This window comes from Ptychodera flava, unplaced genomic scaffold, assembly GCF_041260155.1.
Source record: "Ptychodera flava strain L36383 unplaced genomic scaffold, AS_Pfla_20210202 Scaffold_87__1_contigs__length_454918_pilon, whole genome shotgun sequence".
In the NCBI taxonomy this organism is placed as follows: Eukaryota; Metazoa; Hemichordata; class Enteropneusta; family Ptychoderidae; genus Ptychodera; species Ptychodera flava.
Window position 1 is genome coordinate 388857 of NW_027248409.1, and position 11144 is coordinate 400000.

An 11144-nucleotide genomic window follows, 5' to 3' on the forward strand; every position below is an offset into this window, starting at 1 on the left:
AACACCTGCTTTATGTCTTCCTTGCAGAAACATGCATCTAAAATGGTTATGATTTATCAAAAAATAATTCACAATATTTAAAAGTACATTTTAGGGAACAACATATCACATGACCAAACACATGACCAGTCATGTGACCAGTCATAATGTTAATATGGCTGCTGTAAAATTTCACTGGCTTATAGTAAAAAATTGTATTTCCTCTAGTTTCATTCACGAATATTGCTGTGAATAGAACATATTACATATAAATTATTTGTTTTCAATAAAAACATTTCATTTCATTAAAAAAAACAAACCATGAACATCTTTGCGATCGTCCTTCTTCTGAAAACTGTAAACAATCAGCGCAACGCTTCTTCTGTGATCAGCCTGACCTTTCAGGGTCGAGGTCTTGGGTCACGACATTTGCTTCCGGATTTGGCCATACGCGGACGTACGGGGGCGCAATCACATTCAGGCCAGATCGTAATACATCAATCTTAGTCGCGCTGCGTGCCGATGCCGAAATTACGGGATTTTTAGCAACAAAAACGAAGCAAATACGCCTATTTAACTGTGCCGGATATTTCCGGCACTCTAGGTATATGGTAATTCAATATGGCGCCGGATATATCCGGCGCCATAGGTAGTCAAGGGGTTAAGTAAAGCATGTGTTGTCATAAGGTCTCCATCCTACTAAATAGAAAGGACATAGCACTTGTGGTTATTTATTGACATAAACATATATTTCAGGTAAAAGGTCATCGAGGTCACATTACATTTGTTCAAAACATTTCTCGCCTATAGTTATCATTATATACCAAAAATCAGACACCCGGCTCTATTGGCTTGCTCAGAATGAGATATGCGCATAATTAACGGGGTACAGTATGTGGTGTCATAAGGTGTCAAATTATACCAAATATGAAGGATGTAGCACTTGTGGTTACTGAGTTATGGGCAGATATGTATTTTTGAGGTCAAAGGTCACCGAGGTAAAGTGACAGTTTGTCACAAAAATTGTATTGCTAAGTTATCCCTATATACCAAAAATCAGACCTCTAGCTCTATGCCTTACTCAAAATTAGATATATGCATAATTAATGAGGTACAATATGTGGCGTCATAAGATGTCCCATCATACCATACAGGAAGGGTGAAGCCCTTGTGGTTACTGAGTTATTGACAAATATGTATATTGAGGTCAAAGGTCACCGAGGTCATGTGAAATTTTATAAAAATAATGTATTGCTAAGTTATCCCTATATACCAAAAATCAGACCTCTAGCTCTTTTGACTCTCTCAAAATTAGATATATGCATAATTAATGAGCTACGACATGTGGCGTCATAATGTCCCATCATACCATATATGAAGGGTGTAGCACTTGTGGTTACTGAGTTATGGACAAATATGTATATTTGAGGTCAAAGGTCATCGAGGTCACATGACATTTTGTCAAAATATCCGAGATATCTGCATGAACGGATTGACTCATGGATGGACGAACAGACGGACATGACCCAATCTATAAGCCCGCTTGATTTCATCCGTTGAGACAAAAAATTGTGCCACTGCATCCTTTTTGCAATATGAATACGATGAGAAACTAAATTTTTATTTTCGTGGCCTTATACATGGGAGTCTCTGGAGATCTACCTTATACATGGAGTCTATGGATGTGTAAACTTAAAATATGCAAATTTCACCACGATTTGCCCAAATTTGGGAAAGGTCACTCCTATGCACTTCCATACCAAGTTTCAAATCAGTCGGACTTGTGGTTTCAGAGAGGAAGATTTTTTGACCAAAAATGGGAGAAAATTACAAAAATTTCATGAAAAATAGCAAGTCCAAGATACTGACCAAAGATGTGCACAATCATTTCAGGTCAGCCCAAAGTACTTACATGCTAATTTTTCATGTAATTTCCTCTGTGGTTATTGAGTTTTTTCAATATTCACTGTTTTTACATTTTTTCATTTAATTTGCATATTTTTGGCAATGACAACTTCATTTGAACAAAATCTCATCTACAGCCCATCCTCCATGTACACACAAAATATCAAGATGAAATGTGCAGCGGTTTTGGAGTTTTTGATGTTGACGGACAGACATACAGACATACAGATATACAGACACACAGACATACAGACATACAGATATACAGACACACAGACATACAGACATACATACATACATACAGACAGTTCCCTAGCCTATAAGAATAGCTTCCATTGCCATATATAGATATGGCTATGGGAGCTAAAAATTCGGTACATCAGTATTTTTACGACAATATTCGTTTTATATTGGATAATTAGTATTTTAAATATAGGCACATAGCACGTTTGATCAACAAAATAAGTTACTAAAGTTTAATCAACATCAAACTATAAACCGTTCCACAAACGAGCACTAAGACATTTAGTTAGAGTACTTAGGTCTCAGCCATTTCCCTTGCGATTACAACTGTCCAATGTCAACCTATTCCCTACTCAAGTTGCAGCTTTTGTAATGTGAGATGACCTCAACAAGACAAACGATTAAGAGTCCATCTGTACACGCTTGTCAAAACATGTGTATATAAACATGAAAGTTATAACTTCAGACATTTTTACGCAGCATTGTTCATGAGGCGAGGGATTATCAGAACCTGCATGGTCGTCCATCCCTAGACTCTCTGCACAGCCCCTCTTTGCTATGCAGCGCTGTCCTCAACCATATGATAATGCGCCGTCAACGGTCTTTCTAGCAAGCGAGACCCACAGAGCTAGCCTGGCCATAGCGTAGTGATATTTTATACGTTTTAAATATCGTGCAAGAAAACCCACAGAGAGAGAATACTTAGGCACAAAAAGCGACGACAATGAAGGTATACGGTCAAACAGTGTCCCGTTCCGCATGCATTTGAACAAAGTGATAAAATATCATTATGGCTTATCTTATTTTCGATAGAGTGATGACCCATCGAATACAATACTTTCTTTGGCATGAAGCTTTGAGTTTATTTCAGCTGTGACAATACAACTTCACACTAATGATTTGAGCTATTGACAAGATCATGGTGTAAAGGCAAAAACATTACCATCAATATATCGGTCTGTCGAAGTCATGGGTTCATGGACGTAAAATTAAAACAAATATTGATTGTTAAACATCTCAGTTCACGAAATTCGCCACGCGTTGAAACAAACAACACAACAAACGCAAATGTTAAAAGGCTTTATAACCTCATCAAGAGCACATAAATTAACTCAATAAAATAAACATTTCAATTGACAAATAACTAATAAAATGTAAATAATGTCGACAAGAACTTATAATGCCAGAAGCAGTAATGGAAGATTGCGTCCGTTTTTAATGATTTGTTTTTGGTTTTATTCACGTTTCGACTTCTGTTGTAAGTGTACCGTATATGAAAATAACATAATAGTTGACCATAGAGGTCTTATTTGAATCTTGCTATTAATGGTGTTATCTTAGAGGTTTGTCTGTCGTGATCCTTATCAAACTTCATTATTTTATTTGCCGAGAGAGGATAAGCGAACTTTTGATCGGTTCCCTTCTCCAGGCCGTCCGCCACGCGTGCACAGGATTGACTGATACGGCTGAATTGAAGTTAATAAATTAATGGAATGGGAGAAATGGAAAGATTGCGTCCATTTTCAATGATTTATTTTGTTAGTTTTATATTTTCGAACTCTGCTGTAGGTGTAGCATATAGATAGACGAACTTGTAGAAATAACATAAATATTGACCACAGAAAGTCTTATCTGTATCGTGTTAATTGTGTTGTCAGCGGTTTGTCATAAAGTGATAAAAAACCTCATTATTGAATTCGCCAAGAGAGGGTAAGCGAACTTTTGATAGGTCGTCTCCGTCCACCACGAGTTTACGGGATCGACCGATACGGCGACATTGAAATTCATAAGTTAAATGTTGTTCGAAGTTAGTTTAAATTCTTGATCAGAACAGAAATCTCATGCAAAAAGCCTTGAATAGTTAAATATTTGGACAATATTGTACGCTATCCTTATGTCTGTCATCTTCGGTCTGAATCTCGGGGACAGCTAGGGGCACTTTAGCCGTCTCTGTGCATATTGCATGGAACGTTTTTTACATTCTCACCCACCGGTAATCATATACTGGCTAGTTTAAATACACCTATTTGCATTTCAGGTAGTGTTAACAATGATAAACGTTAGACCCAACCGTCGGGCCAGGACTTAGCAATAAATTGTTCATATCGTTCTTGTATAATAATCGCAATCATACCAATCCATAATCCAATAACACTAGGTCAAAATTTGTAAGACAATAGTTGTAAACATAGACACAAAACAGCACAGAACAGACGGTAAATAGATGGTACAAACAAAGTCAAATTCATGAAAGAAAGATATGTGGATCTCTGGCCAAAAGACCAAGAAGTGATGTCAGGTGTTTCGTGTTAACAATGACAATGTGCCCTTGAAACAGGAATGGGTTGAAATCTACGAGGGCTGAAGGAGCGTGATGCACATTTCATTCTTTGTCAGCATCTGTCTAACAGCTGCTATGAAGTGAGAGAGGAAGGCATGAAGGCTCTGCGTTCATTATGAAGACAACAAAAACGATGAACTACCATACTAAATCAAGTACAGCATGAAACGATTAGTATTTGCCATGACCTTTAGCAAATCTCTTTGCAGTTGTCAATGTGTTGGGATATCGTTGTATTTGATCCAAGCAGTATTTTTGTAATCACTTGCCCTGCAAATCTAACTCGACATTCAGGCCATGAAAGATATTTTGTGGTTCTGTTGAAGCGACAGCATGTGAGCAAAATAAAATGTAAAAATGAAGCATAATTTGAAGAGAGATGTATGACGCGAGATAATTGAATTAATGAGGTCCCATATCAACTTTCAGCTGCCCTCACAACACCTATAACGTTAACAAAATACAACATCAAATTATAATGTTACTATTGTGTCTAAATTCTTCATTCGATTTCTTTTGTTGTATACGTTAGGAATAATTAACCATTAAACATATTATAAATGTTCCTTTGTAAACAGACGATTAGATATGTTTACACAAAGCATTGGCCAATTTAAAGACGCCCATTGGTTATAAATACGGGATTACATGAAATGACGCTGATTATGCAAAGAGACGCCTTATGAGTAGCTTGAAAAAAGAGCTCCAGCAATTGGGTTTTTTGCGTGTTTTGAATGAAACACTATAAAACAGGAATGCTCTACAGCACGGTAAATACCGTATCAATGAATAATGACTACATATTTTTCAAACCGATAAGTTTTTGCCACAATTTTAGTGAGTAATTATGCGTGGCCAGTGAGAATGTCGACCCAGAGGACGACGATGGGGATTTGAATATCACTGCCAATCAAACCTTGTGCAAAGTAAGACACGAGTCAGCTTGATGTGTACCTAATGTCGAGTAGCATTCGCCTTATCTGCTAACGGTGACTAAAAATAAATAAAATATGTGCCAAGATTTCCATTGTCCAAAGACGCGCATTAGTTTCTTCTTTTGGTTCTCAAACTTCTGTACCTACCCGCCACATTTCTGGGGAGGAAAAGGTGATCAGACTGGGTCGTTTGGTTTGGTTTTATGGCTTCTACCCTACACCAAAAGATGGCAAACGTGTACGGTACGCCGGGCAAATTTGGGTATAACGCTCTGACGAGAAAATTCACGCAAAATGGCTAACATTGTTCTGCTTGTGACGACTGCGTCATCGGCCTGCATCAGATGATGTTTTCAGACCAAATATCGCCAATCACGCCAAGCGTGCGTCCGGTCCAGGTTGTTCCGATAATTTCGATAGAGTCGTACAGACGCCTTGCCAGCACCATATTACAAGTGGTATAGCCACAAACTGATGACGTCAAAATCGCCGTACACAAAACATTTGCATTTTCTTCAAATCACTGTCACAAATTCCGACTGCTTGAAAAAGCCTTACGCAAACAATGTCTGAGTGAAAAAATCAAGGCCAATTGTGGGTAGCCTCACTTACTGCACGTTGCCACTGCCAAACTTTTGATGCTAAACTCAGAATGACAAATCAACAAATGTCAATACCCCGGCACAGAGGTGTGAAGCGGTACAGTATCCTGTATAGCTTCCAATGGAGTGTCGTTTGTACCTCAAGGAGTCTACCAATAGACAGTTTATTTGACATCCTTGGTTTTGTTCTACCGTCACTAAAATAGAGCGTACGACGTCTTCATGTATGCAAGTACTATCGATTATGACGATAACCGACGCGATGCAGTTCCGATCTGCATATCGGTCAAACTTCATTACGTATCAGAAATTTACGAGATTTCCTGTCCGAGTTTTGGAAATGCATCTGAATTTTGTACTGTTTTGCTTCAAATCCAAAAGAAGTTTCGCAACACCAATTGGCAAATAATGTAATACACCATAACCTGGGCTCATGTTCTGACATGCCAAGACTGCCGAGCACAAGCGCTGTAAGTTCGAAATCATTTCCATATGAAAATATACCTTACTTGAGGTGTGAACTGACTGTCAATCGACGATTGCTCTGCAAATATCACTATTTGCTATTGACTTAATTGTGGCTGTCATACGTATTTGCAAATGGGAGGAGAGGTTTCAGTCCTTCGACCTCATGCGTGAAATGGTAGAGCGCACCCTAACAAAAATGTGACTTCATTGCCAGAAAATTGGGCACAAAAGGCTTTTCATTAAAAAAGGTTTGACTCATTTTAGATTTAGATGGATTCAATTCATAGTTTTTGTCAATACACAGATGTTATATATATATATATATATATATATATATATATATATATATATATATATATATATATATATATATATATATATATATAATCTTAGAATTTGGATGGTCTCAACAAAACACAACTTATGGTTCTTACAGTGACAAGCTTTCGCCTTGTTCACAAGGCATCGTCAGGTCCAACTGATGAACAGAATCCAGGGGAAAAGTACAGCCAACGGGAAAGTACAGGTGTTGAAAAAAAGAGGACAATAGGGTGTTAACGGAGTTCAATGTTATGAGCAGATGACAGGAACAATAATAAAATGAGATTGAACTGGGATAGTTGGAACTCGAACGTGTCAATTACATGGTTAGAGGTGTTTCTGTGTTTAGTCCATCGGGGAACAAAGTACTTAGTTTCTTGATCCAAAACGTTTCTCTGGCATCTAAGTTGACCGGGTCTTTGTTGGTTATTTGTTCGATCGCTACAACTGTGAAGTTATCTTCTGAGTGTCCAGGACTATTATAATGAGGTGCAACTAGTGGACTTGTACTGTATTGCTGTCTTCTGATACAGCTACGATGACCACTGATACGCTGTTTGAGGATATTAGTTGTCTGTACCGACGTACATTTGTTTACATTTACTACAAATTATGCAATAAACTACCCATGATGACTTGCAGGTGAGATCGCCTCTGATGTTGAAGTGTTCTCCTGTAGAAGTGCTGGTGATGGTGTCCGTGGTCAACATGAATTTGCAATTGACGCATCGCGTAGCGTTGCATGGATGGGACGTGTTTAATCGATGACTTACTTTCTGTTTGTTGTGTACAAGGATATCACGTAGGTTTCTACATCGTCTGTACGAAATCAATGGAATTGTAGGCATGGCGTCCTTCATAGTATCTGACTGCATGAGTATATGATGATGAGCGGAGACTATCTTTTTAACATCGGGACCTAATGGATTGTAATTGGTGACATATGTCAGTCTTGTTTCTGGTGATTTGGTTTTATACTGCAGTAAGTCTCTGCGATTAAGTGTGCGAACTTTGTTAATTATTGGGGCGATGTGCTTACTCTTGTATCCAGATTTAACGAGATTACTGGCGAATGTGTCAAGTCGATTTTCCATCCAATTATCTAACGAACATATCCGGCGGATACGGATAGCTCCACTATACGGTACTGAGCGGAATATGTGGGGTGGGTGACATGAGGTCGGGGAGATGTAGGATCCAGAATCTGTTGGTTTGATGTGTAGGTCAGTTTCTAGTCTATCCCTGTGTCGTATGATGTTTACATCAAGGAATGTTCCGCTAGATTTGCTATATTCAACATCGAACTTGATTGTAGGATGGACACTGTTGATATGTTGTATATATTGTTGTAATTCGACTTCGGTGATAGTAAATAGATCAATTTAGTCATCAACAAATCTTCTGTGCCACAGGGAATGAACTGATGTACTGAGTAGAAATGACTTACGAAACCAAGTCATGTAGATATTGGCATACTTGACAGCAAATGGGATCCCCATGGCGGTGCCCGGAACTTGACGAAAATGCCCATCCTTAAACGAAAAATGGTTATTTGTCAAGATAAACTGAACAAGTTTTATAATGTCTTCAATTGTGTCATGGTGTATCGTGAATGAAGGCGTAGAGCAGTTTCCATGGCGACGAGCCCTTCTTGGTGTGGTATGTTGGTATAGAGACTGCGTACATCCATGGTAACAAGTAGTAAATCTCTCGGAAGTGGGGCATGTGTATTGTTAAAGTGGTTAAGATGGGCAAGAAATTCTGTGGAATCTTGCACAAGTTTGTCCCTGCAGTAATCTGCTTCTGTGGCTGTTGGGATGAAGTCCAACCAAAGAGCAGCTGGTCTACATGGACTATTTATATGGCTACAAATCGGTCTACCCGGTGGTATAACATGATTATCAAGTTGTTCTTGCGACAGCTTATGGATTTTCGGTAGAATGTAGAAGTATGCTTCCTCCGAATCGTCGATGTTGCACAAGGCATCGAATGTGGCTTCATTAATGACGTCATGACGATAAAGAATGTTACATTTGTCAAGCGACACCACGGTAGGAGAAATCAGCTACGGCTAGCAAACAGCTAGTCTCAGCGCTAAACCCCGTCCCATACATCCGTAACATGACATTTTACAGTTCCGCACATAAAACAGGATACTGAGCATGTCAACTCGAAAACACTGCAAATAAAAATTTCTCTTCTAAAAAACGTGAAACCACAAGGGGACCAGCTTTTTTTAGGAGAAGAACTTGACAACCTGTAACATTTAACATGTTCGTCTACAGTATAGCCTGAAACGTGCATGTCCGTAGTGGCGTACCAGTTAGCGTGGGTGACCCATAACAGGCTCGTTCGATTGAATATTTATAGTCTACACTTATGTTCAAGATTTCTGGTTCCAGTACGGATTAAATCTGCTACGCCTCCTTACAAACGTATTTAGTACTAGCTGTAGTAAAATAAAATCTTTATATATTTTACTTTTGTAAATTTTAAATCAATGGTTCTCGCATTGGTTGAACGAGCTTGAATATGTTCACCAAGCATGATGAACCCCTGGCTTGTCAAGCGGGACTATTCGTCAGATTGGCAGTCACATGTGGTAGTACATGGTTGGTGCATGCAGCTACATCAAGGCGTACACTCTGATTCAGCGGCAGTGGTAATACCCTCCGTAGGAATGGAACATGGGTCACCTGAAGAAATGCATTTCCGCAATACAGTTCGAGTCGTGCGACCTCGTAGCTTGGTGTGATCGCGTAGACTTGAGAACCTTCCGACTTCTGGTTATTTGGTAAGAACAGATGCATATGCAGCCGAAGCAAACATTTAGAGCGAAGCACATAGTAGAAAAAAGTGATATAACAAAAGAGTGCACAAGAAATTATTCATTTAATCGTTTTTATTCAGACTTAAAACGCCAAGTGGCTAGTGAAATAGTGACATTTATAACACACCACATGCTCATTCTGTGTCGCTATTCGCCAGAATACGTCACGTGGTGAGAAATAGATACGCCTAGTACCCATTGAATCGACAAAAGTCACGTCAGGGGAGATTTTTGAAAAGCTATTTCCCTAGGGAAATAGTTCAGATCAAATTTGGAAAAGTGGCCGGTCACTTGACCATAGTGTTGTCTGCAACTTTGCAACAATGGCAGGTGACTAGAACGTGATGTGAGTCCGGGATGAGCGACTAGGTCTCTCTAAATCAGATTTTCCAACATTTTCCAACATTCCAACAGCATAGGACTTGAAAAGCTCATCGACGAAAAAGATTCAAGTGCAACCAAGGATTGTTGCTAGGTATGCTTAGGATATTCTTTGAAAGAAAGTGGTACCACGTACAACTGTATAAAGCACTGTGGAAATATCGCCAAGTAAACTTGTCATGCGATACCATGGGAAGATGGTCCCTATCATATCACATGATGCAAGCTCCTAGCCTGGAGCTTTATGCAAAGATTGAAATTACATAGGTAACTTCCTGTACCATTTCTATCGGTTTTTGTAAACAATCGCGCAAGTTATAAATGGCGAAATAACTTTTCCGGGGTAAATGACCACAAAGCTGGCGCATAATTATGTAAAATCACCCTTGCTGAATTTTCCCTTTACGTCAAATATTCCGAGCATTGTAAATTTGCCTTCCACATCCTGGAAAAAACTACGACTCTTGCTCAGTTACCCTTGTATTAGATTAACGAGAGCGTGAAGCGGAAGTGATCTTTAACAGAAATTAAATCAATAATGAAAGCAGCAGTTTCTAAATACCTCTAAAAGAGCATTGTTTAATTTTATTGATAGCGACACAATAAATGTAAAAATTGATGTTTAGTCGTGCTATATCTTTATGACATGATATGACACAATAATGTGTGTATACAACTGTGTAGCGTTGAGTGTGTACCATGCTTTCGTGACAGTAATGCAACTTTTAATTCACTTTCTCGAAAGCACTCCAGTATGTTACTGACACGATTCGGGCATAATACTTCCATTTACCTCCATTTCAGCTTTGACAACAATTATATGCTGACTGTTCAATGTTTTACATTCAATTGTATGTGCATTAATATTTGTTTTCACTAGATGACGCAAACATTTTTTATAATAACTGCTTGCCGTCATAAGCTTAATGAAAGGGATTAATTTATTCACAAAACTACAAACTATTCGATATCACATCACCATGTCATAAGTATAAATTATATATATATATATATATATATATTATATATATATTATATTATTATATACATATATATATTATTTATTTATTTATGAGTTACTTGCTAGCTACCATGTGACATTGCAGTGGGATTACTTACATTGTCTGTGCATCGATAAC

The 11144-nt window shown here is 38.3% G+C and overlaps 1 protein-coding gene across 1 annotated transcript in view; it reads right to left on the reverse strand.

Annotated features, from left to right (window-relative positions):
- LOC139129049 (death-associated protein kinase 1-like) overlaps nt 1–11144 on the reverse strand; it is a 133109-nt gene that overhangs the window by 67851 nt on the left and 54114 nt on the right. The window contains exon 4 of the mRNA XM_070694720.1: nt 11125–11144. This exon is cut by the window's right edge and continues 78 nt beyond it. The gene's annotated coding sequence lies outside the window, so the exon portion shown is untranslated. The remainder of the gene's footprint in view (nt 1–11124) is intronic.